Below are 14,858 nucleotides of genomic sequence, written 5' to 3' on the forward strand. Positions count from 1 at the left end.
GACCGCCGGTCACTCGCATCGGCTCCGTGGGCGAGCAGGGGGCGCATGCGCCACTAGTGGCCACAGGGCGAAGTGACATTACGCCCAGCTGTGCCATTCTGCCACAGTACAACTGTGGCGGCTAGTTGGCAAGTGATTAATAGAGCTAAGTTATTGTAGTAGTTACCAATAGCTGTTCTAAAGTAATAGTTACCAATAGTTCCAATAAACATTTTTCCTGCAGTTCAACTTTAGTAAAAAAAAATTATTATATGCCAAAAATCCAAAATTTTATGAATTTGGCCTTATCTGGGTTCTGAAGCTGCAGGAATTGGGGGTGATCTGCATTCTGAAGCTGCATGCATTTGGGCTAATCTAAAGATTTTGGGCTCATTTGAGACCTGAAGGTGAAAACATTGGAGCTGATCTGAGGTGTTAAAGTACAGAAATTGGGCCTGATCTAAGATCTGAAGGTGCTGATCTGAGGTGTTAAAGTACAGAAATTGGGCCTGATCTGTGATTTGAAGGCGCTTGCACTGGGGCTCATATGAGATCTGAAGGTACAAGAATTAGGCCTAATCTGAGATCTGGACGTGCAGAAATTGGTCCGGATTCTGAGCTCTGAAAGGTGCAGAAGTTGGGCCTCATCTGTAGTATGAAGGTGTATGCATTGGGGCTAGGGTGACCACATTTCCAAACTGGCATTCAGGGACAATTTTGCCAAGGACCGGGGGGGGGGGGGGCGCAAATGTAGTCTCAAGATTTACGGCGGATTCAGAAGTGGGGGGGATTTGTTGGGTAAATGGCTGGTGCTAGTACTGAAATCATTCTGACACCATGCTTAGTATGGTGTCAGGATGATCAAATCACATTATTTCTATTACTACATTGTAATATAAAATGAAATAGTTCAACTCACCATAACGCTGAGGGAACCCTGAGCTTGTCATTTGCCACCAGATGCTGCTTGTCACTTGCCACTGTCTCCTGCCACCAGATGTTACTTGCCACTGTCTCCTGCCACCAGATGATGCGTGTCACTTGTCACCTGCTGCCAGAGAGAGGGCAGGGAGACAGAGGGGGGACAGGGAGACAGAGGGGGGACAGGGAGAGGGGACAGGGGAGAGGGGACAGGGAGAGGGGACAGGGAGAGGGGACAGGGAGAGGGGACAGGGAGACTGGGAGAGGGAGACTGGGAGAGGGAGATAGAGGGGGGACAGGAAGAGGGAGGGGGGAGAGGGGACAGGGAGAGGGAGGGGGGAGAGTGAGACAGAGGGGGGACAGGGAGACAGAGGGGGGACAGGGAGAGGGGACAGGGAGAGGGAGGGGGCAGGGAGAGGGGACAGGGAGAGAGAGGGGGGACAGGTAGAGGGAGGGGGCAGGGAGAGGGGACAGGGAGAGGGAGGGGGCAGGGAGAGAGAGGAGGCAGAGAGGGGGACAGGGAGAGGGAGGGGGCAGGGATAGAGAGAGGGAGGGGAGAGAGAGGGAGCTCAGGGAGACAGAGGGGGGACAGTGAGACGGAGGGGGACAGTGAGACGGAGGGGGGACAGTGAGACGGAGGGGGGAACAGGGAGAGAGAGGGGGGAACAGGGAGAGGGAGAGGGGAACAGGAAGAGGGAGAGGGGAACAAGGAGAGGGGAACAGGGAGAGGGTAACAGGAAGAGGGAAGGGTAACAGGGAGAGGGAGGGGAGGGAGAGGGGGGACAGAGAGAGAGGGGGAGACAGAGTGGAGACAGAGAGAGAGGGGGAGACAGAGTGGGGACAGGGAGATAAAGGGGGCACAGGGGGGAGAGAGAGAGAGAGAGAGAGAGAGAGGGGGGGGGCAGAGAGAGGGAGGGCAGAGAGAGAGAGGGCAGAGAGAGAGAGGGCAGAGAGAGAGAGGGGGAGAGAGAGAGAGGGGGGGAAACAGAGTGGGGACAGGGAGATCAAGGGGGGACAGGGGGAGAGTGAGGGCAGAGAGAGAGAGGGGACAGGGGGAGAGAGAGAGGGGACAGGGAGAGAGAGAGAGAGGGGACAGGGAGAGAGAGAGAGAGGGGACAGGGAGAGAGAGAGAGGGGACAGGGAGAGAGAGGGAGGGGAGAGAGAGGGAGGGGAGAGAGAGAGAGGGAGGGGAGAAAGAAAGAGGGGGCAGGGAGAGAGAGGGGGGACAGGGAGAGAGGGGGGACAGGGAGAGGGGGGACAGGGAGAGAGGGGACAGGGAGAGAGAGGGGGGACAGGGAGAGAGAGGGGGCAGGGAGAGAGAGGGGGCAGGGAAAGAGAGGGGGCAGGGAAAGAGGGAGGACAGGGAGAGAGAGAGATGGGGGACAGGGAGAGAGAGATGGGGGACAGGGAGAGAGAGATGGGGGACAGGGAGAGAGAGAGATGGGGGACAGGGAGAGAGAGAGGGACAGGGAGGGGGGACAGGGAGAGAGAGATGGGGGACAGGGATAGAGAGAGGGACAGGGAGGGGGGACAGGGAGAGAGAGGGAGGGGGCAGGGAGGGGGGACAGGGAGAGAGAGGGAGGGGAGACAGAGGGGGGACAGTGAGACAGAGGGGGCAGGGAGAGAGAGGGGGGACAGTGAGACAGAGGGGGCAGGGAGAGAGAGGGGGGACAGGGAGACAGAGGGGGGAGGGAGAGAGAGGGGGGACAGGGAGACAGAGGGGGAGGGAGAGAGAGGGGGGACAGGGAGACAGAGGGGGAGGGAGAGGGAGGGGGGCAGGGAGACAGAGGGGGCAGGGAGAGAGAGGAGGGAGAGAGAGGGGGGACAGGGAGACAGAGGGGGGAGGGAGAGAGAGGGGGGACAGGAAGACAGAGGGGGGGGAGAGGAGGGCAGGGAGAGGGAGGGGGCAGAGAGGGGGGTCAGGGTCTGGTTAGCGACAGTGCTCAGCTCACTCACTTGGATGGTCCGGGGGGGGGCTCACAGTCAGCGGCTTCCCGGTGAGTGTCACAAGCTTGCCCAGGCAGGCATGCTGGATGGAACAGTGTGCGGATCTCCCCTCGGAGGATGGAACGGCAGCGGCCATTGGAGGACATCTGTCCCCGCCCACCACCAGCGTGACCGTGACCTATCACAGTAGCCAAAGGAAGTTCTCCAAGGCTCTGTGCTACAGGTGGTGGGCGGGCCATCAACAGTAAAAAGCCGCCCTCAGGACTCAGGAGGAGGAGATACAGAAGACGCTCTCTGGCTGCTCTCTCTCTCTCTCTCTCTCTCCCTGCTGCTGTGGCTGGAGGCGGAGGTGGGTGCAACCAGTTAGGCAATGTTTATTGCCGCGGCTGTGTGTCTTTACTTCATTCCGGGACACTGTATTGTCCCGGAATGAAGGTGCCCGGGACACAGGTATCAATTAAGGGACAATCCCGGGCAATCCGGGACACGTGGGCACCCTAATTGGGGCTCATATTTGAAGAGATCTAAAGGTGCAGAAATTGGGTCTGATCTGAAGTATGCATATGAAGGTGCATATGAAATCTGAAGGTGCAGAAATTGGGCCTGATCAGAGTCCTAAAGTTACAGAAATTGGGTCTGATCTGAGGTGTGAAGGAGCAGAAATTAGGTCTGATCTGAACTGTAAAAGGTGCAAGCATCGAGGCTCATATGAGATCGGAAGCTGCAGAAACTGGGCCTAATCTGAGATCTGTAGGTGCAGAATTTGAGCCAATTTTGAGTTTTGAAGGTACAGACATTGAGTCTGATCTGAGGTGTTAAGGTACAAAAGCTGGGCCTGATCTGAGGTGTAACGTTGGGCTTGATCTGAGATATGAAGGTGCAGAAATTGTGGCTGATCTGAGGTGTGAATGTACAAAAATTGGGGCTGTGCTTAGGTGTAAAGGTGCAGACATTGGGTCTGATCTCTGGTGTGAAGGTGCAGAAATTGGGGCTCATCTGAGGTGCGAAGGTGCAGAAGTTGGGCCTGATTAGGGGTGTGAAGGTGCAGAAATTGGGGCTGATGTGAGTTCTGAAGGTGCAGAAGTTGGGCCTGATCTGAGTTCTGAAGGTGCAGAAGTTGGGGCTGATCTGAGGTGTGATGGTGCAGAAGTTGGGTCTGATCTGAGGTGTGAAGGTGCAGAAGTTGGGCCTGATCTGAGGTGTGAAGGTGCAGAAGTTGGGCCTGATCTAAGGTGTGATGGTGCAGAAGTTGGGTCTGATCTGAGGTGTGAAGGTGCAGAAGTTGTGCCTGATCTGATGTGTGAAGGGGCAGAAATCGGGGCTGACCTGAAGTGTGATGAAGTGAGTGCATGAATTGGGGCTCACATTAGAGCTTAAGGTACAGGATTTGCACTGCTCTGAGGTGTGTAGGCAGGGCCTCCATCAGAAGGGGTACAGGCATTACACCCGTAAGGGGCCCGCATATCTCCAGGGGCCCCGCCATTGCCCACCCGGACAATCGACTTGTTGCCAAGAGCACCACGCCAGCAACCTCCCCCCAATTATCAGCTGAGAAGGAGAGGAAAGAGGAAATGTGCAGATCAACGTGGCAGCACCACAACAACCCCTCCCCCCCCCCCCCACGCATCAGCTGAGGAGGAAAAGGAGACGAAAGAGGAAACGTGCAGCTGAGGAGGAGAAGGAGAGCACATAACTCCCCTCCCCCCTTATCAGCTGGCAGCTGAAGAGGAGGAGAGGAAACATGAAGGGATCACCCCCCTGCTTATTGGCTGGCTATTTTCTGCTTCTCCATCCCTGCGGAGGCAGAGCCTAATGATTTGCAATGATTTGCTTGGACTGTGATTGGTCAAGACAGGACCAGGGGGAGTGGCAAGCTCGTCGACAGTGACTCCAACAACAGATCAGAGAGTGCAGCATGGAGGGTAAGTCACAAATATTTTCATGTGTCCTGCTGACTGTGCCTTCATGTGCTGTTTATCTTCTTCTTGGATGGGACACCCTAAGACCCCTTTCACACTGTGCTGCCACCATCATCAGCGATAAGGCAGCCCTATTTTTAGCGCCGCTTTACCGTCGTTTTAGCGTGGCTAAATCTGCTCGCAAGCAGCGGTGGAGGAGCAGTGAGTTCACCACTTCTTCACCACTCCAAACAAGCTGCTAGCAGGACTTTTTGTAACGTCCTGCCAGAGCACCGCTCCAGTGTGAAAGCCCTTGGGCTTTCATACTGGAGTGAATGGAGCCACTTTTTTCAGGCGCTATTTTTGTTAGCGCTGTAGCACCTGAAAAAAGCCTGCAGTGTAAAAGGGGTCTTAAGCCCCATACGCATTATCCGATTTTCTGCTGGTTTTTCTCTTCAGATTTACCAAAACCATGTAGTGCAAGGGCCTGCCTGATTGCACAAAAATTTTAACTCTTAAGGTTTCACTTCATATTATATGGTTTTGGTAAATCTGAAGGAAGAAATCAGCAGAAAATCTGATAGTGTGTATGGGGCTTTAGGCTGACTAGCTGCCTATAATTAATTTGCATTGTGAAAATGGATGACTGTGGGTGCAAATGAGTTACATTTCGGAGAGCCCGCTGCCCGCCTCTTCACTATGTAACTCTCATCCCCATTCACAGTCATCCTCATCCATTTTCACAATGCAGCTCAATCATCTTCATCCGCACCCAGCATCTACTCCATCCCTCCAGTCTCCACAACACACGCATCCCCACCCACGCCGAGCACCATTCATCCCTCCAGTCTCCACAACGCACGCATCCCCACCCACGCCGAGCACCATTCCTCCCTCCAGTCTCCACAACGCACGCATCCCCACCCACGTCGAGCACCATCCATCCCTCCAGTATCCACAACGCAAGCAGCAGCGCTTTGCAGTGGATTTAACCCTTTCTCGGCCACTAGTGAGGAGGTAAAAGCGCCCGTTAGCGGCGGAATAACGCCGCAAATTTGACAGTAAAGCACCGCTAAAAATAGCGGTGCTTTACCGGCAGCGCACCCACCACCCCAGTGTAAAAGGGTCCTTACTGTTAAATATTGAACGCACTGATGACTTTTAATCCACTTTTCATATATTAAGGTGTAAGAGTGCTAAATTAAAAGTGGGTGCACCGAAGAACTTGTGGGATGGTCAGTGGGCCGATTCAATGGGACGACCAGTGGGCGGGCCCTGGAGAATATATAAAAAACAGTGCAGCGCTTAATGTATAACACGTGACTGAATGTAGTGAAACAATAAATCAGGGAAAGAAACGTTCAAAGTTAATGTTTTCAAAAAGTAAAACATCAATAATAAACAATACACATGTGCATAATGTGCAATAAACAAAAAATGGGCTATTGAACCAAAAAAGGATAAAAAAAAACTTTTAGAAGGAAAAAAATATTGTTTAAACTACAGCTTAGTGCTGTGAAGCACAACCTAGTGATTAAGTGAGAAAAACAAACAACAAAATTGAAAAATAAATCAAAACAAATCCCATGCTTTGGATAAATGAAGTGATTTACAAGGCCTCATAAATGTGAAGATATAAGTTCATTGGGTAGAACGTGAATGGAACTTTAAAGATGAACGTGAATGAAGCTTTAAAATTGGTCCCAGGTGTCACTGGTGTAGGTGCTTGACCACGTAAATTCTTTCACTCTACAGTTTAAGTAAGTAATAAAGGCTTACCAGAGCCACCTTTAGTGTGCGCAAATACGAACTCCCCAAATGTTGGGATCGGACAAGATCGTTCCTCCGACACTCCTCGTGTAGATGGATGACTCGAATCACCTTTCCGGATAGGAAGGTAAAAAATGACCCACACCTTCGGGTGCTCCTTGAACGTCGTCCGTTCCGGTCCGTTCGAGAAAAGTTGGCGTGTCACCAAATGGATGAGAAAGAAAAAAACGCCCAATCGTGTAATAAAGTCTAAAATATATGTACTTTATTTTCCAACCAAATAGGCGTTGAAAGATACAAGTGACTCAATGGAGTCGTATAAAATTGAACGAAAAAAAATTGCTAGCAAAAATGTAAAATAAAGCGGATAAAATTAGCACGAGATGTAGACGTATCTACCCGACGATCGTTTCGTCACAAATTGACGTCATCAGGGGTACGCCCACACCCTCGTGCTTAAGGTTTAAATAGCCTATGGGTGAGGTAGGGAGCCCTGCCATAGGTGCAGACCAAAACGTCCGTGCTTGATGGGATTAACCCACAAATGACCAGTCCCTTCGGAATGGTTACCACACATGGAAAAGAAGGAAAAGGGAAAAAAACGGTCAACGACCAGTTAATTCCAATGAAGTTTGGGTACCATCATAACTAAATGGTGGGACTCAAATGTACAATAGACTAGTAAAGGTGACCACTGAAAAAAGCAAACAATGAATTCTGTGATAAATCACCTTTGTTTGACAGATGGCCAAATACAATAATGATGGCTGTCTCACTGTGTGTATGTCTCAAAAAGGTTCAAAAATATACGAAAAGTATATGTGTGCAATACATGCGTATAAATTGCCATACAAAGAGATAGAGGAGAATGACCATAATATTGGGGCGGGGGCCTAAACAGCATTAGCTGCCCTCCATCACCCTTAGTCCAGTTAAAGAAATACATGGATGAGACATAACCAACAGGTTTAGAAAGAACATTACAATCACTCTATTATCATAAATACAGTCTCCATAAAAAATCATATAAACTACCTAGAAAACATTGCTACACAAATACAAATAATAATAGTGAAAATGGTATATAAGACACAGACTGAATACAAAATCAGTATAAAAAGGAAAAAAGGGGACTTTAAATCAACTATTGTTAATAAAACAATTAATGTCCCACTCGACGTTGAGCCCCCCAGGGATATGTGTCCCTAATTTGTGGATCCAGTTTGTTTCTGCCCTAGAAATAGTGCGCTTAGCGTTACTGCCGCGCCAGTGTGGGGTATATTTTTCTAAGGCCAGAAAGGTGGTACCTCTTGGATCCCGATTGTGTTTAAGATCGTAATGTTTACTAACGTTGTGTTTGTCAAATCCTTTACAAATGTTAGTAATATGTTCCCCCAGGCGCACATGTAACATGCGTACTGTGCGTCCCAGAGAATGTTGGGGGTCAGCTCCAGGGGGCCCAGGCCTAAAGCTGTGTAAGGGGCCCCAAAATTTCTGATGGCTGCCCTGTGTGTAGGTGAAAAAAAATGGTGGGGGTAGCCTTGGCAATGCTATCTGCATTTGGATCTATTTATGTGTGTTCATTTCTTATTATTCAGGTAGATTACAGGCAGCATGTACTTTATAAAAATACCTTTTCGTGATTGAGCGTGTGAAGTTGACATTTATTTTTTATGTAGCCGGCACTCTCAATTTCTTTGAAAACATTTTTTGGCACACCATGCTCAAAAGATTGCCTACCCCTGGTTAAGTGGTTAAACTGACATAATTTACAGACAAGAACTAAATGTTACAATGTTTCTCTATATCTCCACCTAAGCCATGTTGTAATAAACTTGGCAGGCTGCCTGTTTTTTTGTTTTTTTGACAGCTGTCAGCTGTGAGCAGAGAACTCTCTGCACTGAATCCAGGAAATTATGTTTTAAAGAGGAAATGCAGTCTGCTCATACATTTGAAATACAAACATCTTTGCCATTCTGAAGCTTCCCTCCAACCACTTTGCATATTTTATATATACTGTGATTCTGTACTTTCCAAATATGGTGCAGGAAATCTTCCTCCACTGAGTCTGTCTGCAACCATTTTAACTGTGGGCAGCTGAAGCTGCTGCCTGTTCACTTCCTGGATTTCCATAGACACACAGAGGCACACCTCCAGCTCTGCAGCCCTGTAGCTTTCATTGGCACTCTTATGACTCATCCTCCCTTCCTGGCAAACTTTCAAGAGAGAGTTGTGCATGATCTCATAAACCTAGGCTTTTTACCAGACTAGAAACAGAAAGCGGGCCGGGAGTTAGGTATTTACTGGCAGAAAAAAAGTTTTACTATCCAAAGTTAAAACAACAAGGGCAGAAGATTTAATAGATGGAAAGTTGAAAAAATGACTAAGGCTCGGTTCACACAGTAGGCGGCACGACATGCAGCGCCGCGACCTGCCGCGACCTCAGCGGCGACTTGCAAAACGACTTCTGTATAGAAGTCAATGCAAGTCGCCCGAAGTCGCGGCAAAAGTAGTACAGGAACCTTTTTTCTAAGTCGGAGCAACTTGAGTCGCTCCTATTAGAACGGTTCCGTAGTACAGAACGGGGCGCGACTTGTCAGGCGGCGAAGTCGCCTGGACAAGTCGCCCCTGTGTGAACCGAGCCTAAATGTCCACCTTAAGTTCGTGAGGAAGGTTGAATCGCGATCTTGATTCTTTAACGATTAGTCGTGCAGCTCTAATGCCTATGCTCATAAAAATGCAATAGGGTTGATTTGTTAAAGGCAAATGTGCACATTGCAAGTAGAGTTGCTCCAAAGCTTAGTAACTTGGGGGAATCTCTGCTGACTTCCATCATCCAATCATGTGCAAGCAAAAATGCTTTTTTTTATTTTTCCTTGTATGTGATTGGATATTCAGTGCAAAGTGAAGCGCCACCTTATTTACTAAGCTATTGAGCACCTGCACTTGCAGATTGCAAATCTATTTGACTTTAGTAAATAAACCCCAATGCAATGGAATGAAAATGCATATTTATGCACACGCAGTGAGTTTTCATGTGCAGTATGGTGTGAAAGGACTAAGGTACAACACAGACAGTTCTTATTTCAGTTTCTTCAATGCATCTAGATTGTGTTCAGTTTTATTTAAAAGGACATGTGCTGAGTAAGATCACATTGCAGTGCTGCTGTCAGCTGAGGCTGAGTCTTTGTGTACGGAAGTAGCATGGTGATTGGCTCTATGTAACATGTGATCTCGTGTAATGTTCATGAAACGAAACTCAAGCTAGAGAAGAGGAAATGAATAACATTCAGAAACACGGTGCAACCTTTGTCTGAATACCAGTCTTTAAAAAGGGGTCTGACAAGCCAGACGTGCGCATCGCTGTTGCTGATAGCAAGACAAGTAACGATTTGATAGATGTAAGTTGCAATTTCTATTTACTTATGTATGATTTTTAGATGCACTGATATTAGTAGGAATTAGAATAGGGTACAGGTACACATAGTGGGGGCAATTCACTAAAGCATTTTACGACAAGGACCGTGTTAGAAACTTCTGAACCAAAATGATAAAAGCTATTCTATTTCTGATGCATGTGACAAATTCAGGAAGTTGTTATGTGTGACATGTTTACATTCTGGTGTTATGGCTGCGACAAATTTGTTCAAGGATTGCCCACACCAGCCACTGTATTCCAACTCTGCGGCTGGTGTGCAATGCGGCGCTGCCGAGATCAGAGCAGTGTTTCTTTTTTTTTTTTGCCAGGAAATTACAAAGTAATATAAGCAAACAAAAAATAAAATAAAATATTATAAAAAAAATTTTTTTATATATTAATCTTTATTAAATTTTTCACAATTTATACAGACATCCTTTTAGTCATTTTAAAAATAACACAAAGTTACCAATAATCCAATACAAGTTCCTTCCGTTCAAGAGTCTGAGATTTAAGGAAGGGGGGAGTCATGTATATGTATCCATACTCCAATAATAAATAAAAAAATGAGAACAATATCTAAACAATACCATAACACCCCAACATCCCTCCTCAACTATTTTTCACTTCCTTAATTTTTCCTATTTAATTAACCCCCCCCCTCCTTTCCTCCCTTTCTATCCCTTCATCCCCCCTCCCCTCCCCTCCAGTGTTGTATTTATACTTTTGCCCTTCCATGTGTTTCTCTTCTTTGCTTTTCACCTTTCCCTTTAGAACTAATTTCTTAAAGTGATTCCAATACCCTTATCCCTCTCCTCCCTGCTCCCTCCCACCTCCCCCCCCCCCCCCACCTCATCCTCTTCCTTTGGTTATTGTAGTTTATACTGGGGTATGCATCTCCTCTATCCAATCTCGCCAGTTTTTATTAAACTCTTTTAAGTTATTTCGTTTTGCGTATACTGCTCTCTCCTTACATAGGTATTCATTTACAGCTCTCACCCAATCTTCTACTGTAGGGGGCTAGGTTTGATTGCCATCTCCTAGCGATCATCCTCCTGGCTTGAAATAAACATCTTAGGCCGCGTACACACGGGCGGACTGTTCGCCCAACTTTGTCCGCTGAACAGTGTTTGGGCGGACAGTCCGCTCGTGTGTGGGCTTTCAGCGGACAGTTTCAGCGGACAGTTTGACGAACAAGGATTTTCGGAATTTCCGAAAAACTGTCCGCTGAAACCTTGTTTCAGCGAACAGTCCGCTCGTGTGTAGGCTTGTTCGTCAAACTAAGTTCCGTGCATGCTCAGAAAGGATTTACACGCCAAAAATTATAATGCAGTGTATAGGACGTCGTATTTTTCGTCCCGTCGTACGTGCCGTTCACGTCATCGCGCACGGTTTCAGCAAACTGTTCGTTCGTCGTGTGTGGCCATGTCCATCCATGCTAATTTTGAGCGGACTGTTTGCCGAAACTGTTTGACGGACAAAGTTGGGCGAACAGTCCCCGCGTGTGTACGCGGCCTTAGAATTACAATGGTTACTCCCTTTCTCTCTGCTCTCTCATTTCTGTATCCTAAAATACACACCACAGCATTTAATTCTATCGCGGTCCCGAAAATTCTACTTAATGTCTCTACTACTTCTGTCCAATATCGGAATAATTTAGGACACTTCCAGAGCATGTGTATTAAGTTTCCCATCCCCCCACACCTAGGACAGCTGTCGTCTGCTCTTTTACCAAATCTAAATAGTCTCTGGGGAGTGTAATATGCTCTGTTAATCACCATCAGGTGTGATATCTTATGGGGGGGGGGGAAACCGAAATCTTTGGGCATGCCTCTAGAATCGTTTTCCACTGTGACTGTGTTATATTACCTATGTCTAGCTCCCATTTCTCCTTCTCAACCCTACTTTTCCTCTCACAATTAATCTGTTTATCTAACTGGGAGTAGAATTTAGATATTAATCCTTTGGTGGGTCCTGCTTGCGCTACCAGTTGTATCAACGGCAATTCTTCCCATACCAATAATACGTTTCCAAACTGGGTCTTTAGGGCATGTCTCACTTGTATATATGCATAGAATGAGTTTTGTGGTATCTTGAATTCTTTTTGCAGTTCTTCAAAGGTTTTAATACCCCTGCCTCCATATAAATGGTTCAACCTTTCAATACCACATTTTTCCCATTCTAAGATTTTACCAACCCGCCATAATTCTTGTAGCTTCTTATTATTCCAAAGAGGTGTGTACTTTGTTATTTCCCTATATCCCATTTTTTTTTTAACCATATCCCATATCTTTAACATCATTTTTACTGTAGGACATCTATACTGAAATGATTCTGCTTCCAAGGTCTCAATCAGCATCCTATGTGGGGAGCCTGTTAAGACAAGTCTCCCATTTGGGGTTCCTCCATTCACCACTTCGATTCCCCCTAGCTGTTGTAATTGTGATGACCAGAAATAACACTCCGGGTACGGGACTGCGAAGCCTCCTTCCTCTACCGGTAGCTGAAGCATCCGCAATCGCAATCTGGCCTGTCCTCCCTTCCATATTAATTCCCTGAACAACATCTCGATCTTATTGAACCAACTTCTATTAATCCATATTGGGGTATTATGCAGTATATATAGAAGTTGGGGCATCCAGATCATTTTTATCAGATTACATCTGCCAGCCACCGATAGAGGAAGTCGCTTCCATATAGCAATTTTTTGTTTAAACTTAACTAATAATGGGGCTAAATTATGACTTATAAATTGCTTGGGATCCTTTGTCAGAATAATTCCAAGGTATTTCAACTTGTCCACTATTGACATTTGGGGGACTCCCAGGGCTGTTTGTTGATCAACTGGGTCCATAGGGAGACATTCCGACTTTTCCCAATTAATCTCCAGCCCTGTGAAACCACCAAACTCCTGCACTATTCCTATTGCTTTTATCAATGAGTGTCTCATATCACCCAGAAATAACAGAATATCATCTGCATAAAGCGCAATTTTTTCCTCCCCAGTTTTTCTCAAAAAACCAACTATCTCCCGATTTGCTCTAATTGCACAGGCCAAGGGCTCTATAGCAAGGGCGAAGAGTAGGGGTGACAATGGACACCCCTGCCTCGTTCCTCTCCCCAACTCTATTTTATCGGAAAGCTCATTATTGATTTTTAGTCTTGCACTAGGTTTATCATATAACATCCTAATCCAACCGATAAAGGAGGGACCCAAACCAAATTTCTCCAATACTTTCCACATGTATCCCCATTCTACACTGTCAAATGCTTTTGTTACATCTAGTGCCACAACTGCTCCCGAGGTGTCATTATCTGTTGGGATCTGTAAATTCAAAAAGGCTCTCCTAATATTCATGCTGGTTGACCTATTGGCTATGAACCCTGTTTGGGCCATGTGCACTAATCTTGCTATAACTCGGTTAAGCCTAGTTGCTAATACCTTAGCCAGTATCTTTGCATCAGTGCACAGGAGAGAAATTGGTCTGTACGCTGCTACATATAATGGATCTTTGCCTTCCTTGTACAGCAAGATTATAACTGCCTCCATCATTGATAGGGGCAATTTACCCTCCCCACTTACTCCTCTTAGTGTCTCCAGAAGTTCAGGAAGCAGTATCTCGCCATAGTTTTTATATACTTCAATCGGCAGCCCGTCCGGTCCGGGCGATTTTTGGTTTGACATGCTTGCGACTGCTTCCTGAAGTTCTTTCAAAGTTATTGGGGCTTCCAATTCTTCTCTTTCTTCTTGTTTCAAACATGGTACCTCTAAGTAACCTAGAAATGTCTCCATCTGCTCATCCATCCCCACTTTCTGTGCAGTGTATAATTTTTTATAGTATTCTCTAAATGCTTGACATATACTCCCAGTTTCCGTTGTAACCTCCCCCTCCATTGTTCTAATCACCGGTATTGAAGATGGACCAGAATTACTCTTCACCAATTGTGCTAACATTTTTCCCATACTTTCCCCTTCTACAAAAGAGACTTGACGATAGAACATACGTTGTAACTCCGCTTTTTTCAAAGTCATTAACCTAAATTCTTCTTGTTTATCTAGCCAAATTTTTTCTTTTCCCAGGGTAGGGTCACTAATATAGTCCCTTTCAGCCTCTAACACTTCTCTCCCTATTCTTGCCTCCTGCTCTCTCGACTTTCTATTAATTTTTGCTATAGATTGAATCAGGAGACCCCTCAAAAATGCTTTCAGAGCATCCCATAATATCCCTGATGTTACTGTACCTCGGTTGTTTTTTAAAAATTCTTTTAGTTCCACCTGGATTCTCTCTGGGCCTTCTTCTGTCTCTTTTTTTATTAGTTCTAACCAAAACGGGTTCAATTTCCATACCTTCTGTCCCCTTCGTTCACTCATTTTTAAAGTTACTATCACTGGGGAATGATCTGATATCCCCCTGGGCTGATATTCAATCTTTTCCACCAACTGTAGGGCCAGGTCATTCCCCAGTATCATATCTATTCTGGACAACGTGGAGTGCGAGGCCGAACGGCAGCTATACTGCCTGGCTCCAGGATTCCCCGTTCTCCATAAGTCCAGTAGTCCTACTTCTTCCATGTACTGACCCAGCCTCCCATGCCCAGCCGGTTCCACCAGTATCTTTTCTGGAAATCTATCCATTTTAGTATCTAAAACTGTGTTGAAATCCCCTACTATTATAATAGGAATTCCATCTACCCCCAGTAAAAATTCATATAATTTAAACAGCACTTCCATTTTGAATGGTGGGGGGATATAGATATTTGCCAACACACATTCTCTGTTCTCAATTAAACAATGTAAAAATATATATTTACCCTTTTCATCTTGGCTGACCCGCTTACAGGCAAAATTCAACCCTGTTCTTACCATGACACTCACCCCTCTACTATATGGCGAGTATACAGAGTGATATTGATATTGATATTTT

General features: G+C 46.5%; 1 protein-coding gene across 2 annotated transcripts in view; it reads left to right on the plus strand.

Moving 5' to 3' along the window:
* Positions 1-9,754: 9,754 nt before the first annotated feature.
* Positions 9,755-14,858, plus strand: part of LOC143934097 (uncharacterized) — a 77,730-nt gene continuing 72,626 nt past the window's right edge. For both annotated transcript variants that reach the window (XM_077457410.1, XM_077457411.1), the window contains exon 1: positions 9,755-9,916. The gene's annotated coding sequence lies outside the window, so the exon portion shown is untranslated. The remainder of the gene's footprint in view (positions 9,917-14,858) is intronic.

Source organism: Lithobates pipiens, unplaced genomic scaffold, assembly GCF_037356315.1.
Source record: "Lithobates pipiens isolate NorthernLeopardFrog02 unplaced genomic scaffold, aLitPip1_a1.2 Scaffold_27, whole genome shotgun sequence".
NCBI lineage: Eukaryota > Metazoa > Chordata > Amphibia > Anura > Ranidae > Lithobates > Lithobates pipiens.